Source organism: Carica papaya, chromosome 8 (assembly GCF_054855325.1).
Source record: "Carica papaya isolate Zhongbai chromosome 8, ASM5485532v1, whole genome shotgun sequence".
NCBI lineage: Eukaryota > Viridiplantae > Streptophyta > Magnoliopsida > Brassicales > Caricaceae > Carica > Carica papaya.
Window position 1 is genome coordinate 27,561,793 of NC_142316.1, and position 6,000 is coordinate 27,567,792.

The following is a 6,000-nucleotide window of genomic DNA, read 5'->3' on the forward strand; positions in this document are numbered from 1 at the left end:
GCAAAACAGCAGCGCTTGTCTTTTTCTAAAAGTTTCATCAATACCAGTGACATTTTTAGTTTAATATATATTGACCTTTGGGGACCATACCCAGTTAATTTTATCTCTGGTGCACTTTATTTTTTAACCATAGTTGATAATTTTTCAAGAGCCACTTAGACTTATTTATTAAAAGAAAAAACGAGTGTACCAAATATCTTGAAATATTTTTACAATCTAATACAAAATCAATTTCAGAATATAATCAAAACAATTAGGACAGACAACGGAACTGAGTTCATAAACACTTCAAGCAAAATCTTTTTGCAAGAAAAGGGAATCATGCATCAAAAAATTTGTACATACACACCATAGCAAAATGGGGTGGTGGAGAGGAAACATAAGCACCTATTACAAATTGTTAGGGCATTGATGTTTGAATCAAAACTACCCAAAATTTTTTGGGATGAAGACATACTCATAGCCACACACATAATAAATGTTTTGTCAAGCTCTGTTTTAAAATGGAAAACTCCTTATGAAATTCTGTACAAAAAATAGCTGAATTATTCAAACCTAAAAGCCTTCGGTTGTCTATGTTTGGCTACAAATGTTACCCCTCAAAAAGACAAGTTTGAACCCAGGACTTTGAAATGTGTTTTCTTAGGGTATGCACCCAATGCAAAGGCCTACAAATTTTATGATATAACAAACAAAAAAATGGTTTTGTCAAGGGATGTCATATTTCATGAACATATTTTTCTATACCAAACAGAACACTTAAACCAGATTATCATGACACACAACTGCCAATACCAAGCGACGACACAAAAACCACACCTGAAAACCAGTCACAAATAAGAGAAGAAATTCCCTTACCAACCATCATTCCCCAAGAGTCTGAAGTAAGGAGGAACACCAGGGTGAGAAATAGGCCCGCCTAGATGGAAGACTTTATCGCCCATACCACTGAACAACCTATGTCTGAACTCCCCTTCCTCATGTCCACCTCACCTACATACAATCATGGCTATGTTAATTTCATTGCACAAGTGTCTATTACAAAAGAACCAATGTCATACAGAAATGCTAAAAGGGACAGCAAGTGGATTGAGGCCATGCAAGCCGAGTTGTCCGCACTTGAAGAAAATAGAACATGGGAACTAACTGCACTACCAAAAAGGAATAAAGCAATCGACTCAAAATGGGTGTACAAAATAAAATAAAATACCAATGGATCAGTTAATAAATACAAAGCAAAACTCATAGCTAAAGGTTACAACCAGGAGTTTGACATAGACTATTATGATAGTTTCTCACCAGTGGCCAAAATGGTCACGGTTTAACTACTTTTAGCTGTGGCAGCTGCAAGCGACTGGCTAGTATACCAGTTAGACATCAATAACGCATACCTATATGGTTTTGTAGAAGAGGGGCTATACTTAAAACCTCTAGAGGGCTACTTCAAGGCTAGTGAAGGGCAAGTCTGCCGTCTAACCAAGAGCCTGTACAGCCTAAAAAAAGTGGGTTGCTAGTGGAATAAGGAGCTCACTTCAAAGCTCTAATCTATCAGCTTCACCAAGTTAGAAGCCGACAACTGTCTATTCACAAAAGGAACAAAAGGAAACTACGTTGCAGTTGCGGTATACGTGGATCACTTACTTGTCACGTGTCCTAAAGATTTGTGAAGTCAAAAACGCCATGAATGAAGCTTTCACAGTCAAGATACAAAGATGGAAGATGCAAAAGGAAGCCATTTTCCCCTGTCTTCCGGACTAAAACTAAATATAGAATAAGGAGAAATCTTACCAGATCCGGAGAGACATAGATGCCTAATCGGCCGCTTGCTTTACCTCAACTTCACCAGACCCGACATAACATACTCCACCCAACACCTCAATCAATTCATGCAACAACCCAGACGACTGCACCTCGACGTCGCACTACACGTTGTTAGGTACCTAAAGCAATATCTGAAGCAAGGCATCTTCTTCCCAAGAAAGAATAATTTTAAAGTTCAAGCTTTTGTGATTCGGACTGGGCATCGTGTCCGATAACCCGCAAATCACTCACAGGCTTCTGCATCTTCCTTGAGCCTGCACTAATCTCCTGAAAAATAAAGAAACAAACTACGGTGAGCAAGTCTTCTGCAGAGGCTGAGTACAGAAGTATGTTATCCACGGTATGTGAAGTTCAGTGGATAACCTATCTGTTTCGAGACTTTCAAATAATACCCCACTTACCCATAATATTGAACTGTGACAACAAAGCTGCCGAGCACATCACAACAAATTCAGTTTTTCACGAACGAACAAAACACTTTGACATCGACTATCACATAGTTCGCAACCAGGTTCAAAAGGGCTTTGTCGGAACGAAGCATGTCACCTCAAGGGAACAGCTCACCGATCTACTCATAAACCTTTAGGAAGTTCAGCACATCACCGATTTCTGTTTAAGATGAAGCATCTGCAACAAGAGAGTTCAAAGAGTTAAAGAAGAGATAGTGAGAAACTTGAAGAGCTGAAAGCAAACTGACTTCATCTTGAGGAGCGGGTGAAAAGAATTAAAGAAAAAATGAGAAGGCTGAAAGAAATGGACAGGTGGACAGCCAAGATCAAAACCCTAAAATAAAGGGTCCGGATTTTCCTTTTCTGTTTAAAGGTTGGGGACACCTGGTGGTCTCTAACGTTTCTAGAGACCCCCTTCATCCTCTTTTCATTTTTTCTTTATGTATATATATTCCCAAAGTTTCATTCAATAATGACATACAACAGAAAAATTAATGAGTATTAAATACTCTCTACCTTACCCGGTTAAGTTTCTTTACAATATCTCGCAGCTGTCACTGCAACACATAATGGCTATGCGATTCTGGCTATGAAAAATCGTTATTTTATTGTATTTTAGCCTATAAAAGGCCCTTTTTCCATGCTTGTAGTCATCATAAAAAATTAATAAGAATTACCTCTTAAATTTTTCTTCATTGTCTCTTATCTTCATTATCTCTTCTCTTATTTTTGTCTTCCTCTTTTTCTTTTTCTCTTATTTTCATATCAATCACCATGTCTAAGGGTGTTAACAAGGTGGTATCATAGCTCAAACCTATTGAATCCTATGTCAGTGTCACCTCATGCACTCAGCCCAAAGGTAAGACAACGATATTAAGGCAGAAAAACCCGAAATGCTGGAGCTTACTATGAAGGAGTAGATTTGAAACTCTTTGCCTTCATGGATGTTATGAACGAGCACAAATAGGAGACACGCCAACAGTTCAACCTGATAATATACTGGCTTTGTGGAACATCGTCAAGAGAAAGCTCAGCGCATCTAGCAGCCAAAACTCACGAAGAAGGAGGCTTCATACCTCTCTCGAAAATTGCACAGAAAGAAGTAAGGAATTGGGTTTAGGATTTCCTTTTATAACTTATTCAATTGAGAAAACCAAACCAAAACGATGAATAAATAGACCGAACCAGACCAACTTGAACTGATCTGACCTGAACTAGCTAGTATCAAATCAACCAGTTTTGAATCGAACCGACCCAAAGGATGAATCGCCCACAATAATGAACTAACCTAGTTTGGCCCACAATTTCACACTTTATAAAGTGGAATTTTCTCTTTTTAAAGGAACAAACCCCAACAAGTGGGTTAAAATATGTAAAAAAATACTTTATGATCCACAATACTCCTAACAAGTAAAGGATAGAGATTGCATCTCTATTTTTAGGAGAAGTTGTAGATGTATGGTATCGTAGATGACTAGCAAAAATTGATACCATAATTGAGAGAATTTCATAGAAGGATTTTGTCATAAATTTTGGGGACCATCGCATAAGGATTTTATATAAGAGTTCAATAAATTATCTCAAATATGTATTATTCTAAATTATCAAGAACAATTTAAACACTTACATTCTCTCATAGATGCAGATAACCCTGCACTTTCAGATAGATTCTTTATATTCAGGTTTATCACTTATCTCAAACTAGACTACAAATGATAAAACTACTCAAGTCTTGCATACTTAATCAAACTTTTGAGTAAGTCTTGCTCCAAGAATAATTTATGATATAATTGTCTCAAAGTTCATATTTTACTAAAAAGTTGTCAAGTTTTCAAAAGAATCTGAAATAAAAAATTATAAACAACTATTCCAAGCCACGAGAAAAAAGATACAATCTAGAAAAACAATAGTTGTTGGCTATAGGTGTGAAGACTGGTACTTTTCATGACACAGTGGTTAAGTAAAACAGTAATGACCTTTGAGAAAATTGTTACAGAAAGGATTCTCGAAGAAAAATTTTCTATAACTCAACCTTGCAGAGATTAATACTTAGTGGGAGGGTATTGTTATGAAATCCTTAAGAGTTTATTGAAAAATGAGGGGTAAAATAAAAAATTCTCACACCAAAAGGCAAACTAGTAAAATCATATAACTAATTATGGTTAGGGTTGACAAAACCTAATAAGCTCATCAGGCCCATAGTCGATGCTCGAGTCATCACCATCACATCCAGTAGCTATGTTGTAATGCGTAACGACCGGAGGCACTAAGATGATTGCTTTTATTGTATTTTAGCCTATAAGAGACTCTACTTCCATATTTATATTCATCAATGAAAATCAATAAGAATTACTTTCTGTATTTCTCTTCGACGTCTCATATCTTCTCTTTTTTCTTCATCTTCATCTTTTTCTCTTATTTTCATATCAATTACTATATCTAAGGATGCTAACAATATTATAGGCTCAATATTAGATTTTTTTTGTACAATCAATGTGGATAATTTTTATTTTCTAAAAATTAATTTGAGAAAAAGAAATGGCTAGCATGTCTACCACATGGTAGCACATTGGCCACGTTCTAAAAATTTGCAAACATGTTTGCCATGTGGTAGACACGTTGGCAGTTATGATGTCTGTATGGTGACATATTTTGCCACATGGTATAAGATTGTATTTTAGCCACCAAAATATATATTGTAAGGATCAATATGAATCTTTTTAAAAAAAACAAGGACTATTTAAGTATAAGCAAAAATAATGATTTAGTTTTTGTATTATTTATTTTTATTCAAATTAGTCCCTATCTTAGTTTTCGATTCAGTTAACCATTGTACTTTTAAAAATTATTCAATTTAGTTCATATAGTTATTAGAAATCAACATCGTTAACTTAGGGTGCCACATGTCACATGTATTTATATATGATTTTTTTATTTAGTTTGAATATAAGTTGAATGTCATATTAGATCTTTCATGACATTTGATGTAGTATTAAAAGACATGAGTATAGATCATTTCATATAGGTCCACAAATTAAAAAAAAGGCACATTGAAACAAAAAAAAAATGCTAATTGCTAGCCGTAATTATGCCTCGAGTTACCTCTTTACTTTTACTTCATCTTCCTTATGTGCGTTTTCTCCAAGCAACCTCCATCTAATTCTTCTTCAAACAAGTTTGCTTTTCCTCTCTCTCTCTCTCTCTCTCTCTCTCTCTCTCTCTCTCTCTCTCTCTCACTCTCTTTCTCTTTCTCTCTTTGTGTGAAGGCCTGAAATTTACATAAAAATAAATTCATAAATTAAATATAGAAGCGATTAGTGGAGTTATGGTTTAGTTTCCTTAAACAATAATTTAGAATGCTCAATAGGGTTACGGGAATGTTCCTTTTAAAAGATAAAAAAAAATTAAAGAAATAAAACAAAAGGCGAATAACTAAGCATACTAGGACAACCTTCACTAGCACTTGAAGGGAGTTCGAGTAGTGAACTACTCACAACCTTCTTGCTAATCGGGATCTAGATCTTGGTCATCTTGATCTAAAATAATTAATGAAAAGGTGAGCTACACTAGCCCCGTAAGAATATCATACTAATCACATATATGAAAAACTGAATATTGGTAAAAAAAAGAAAAAAAAACAACTAATAGAGCCCTGCTTTATTTAAATACATTTAAACTTGAAGATGTTTGTTTTATATTTACCATAGCTAGTTTTTCAAAGACAATTTAT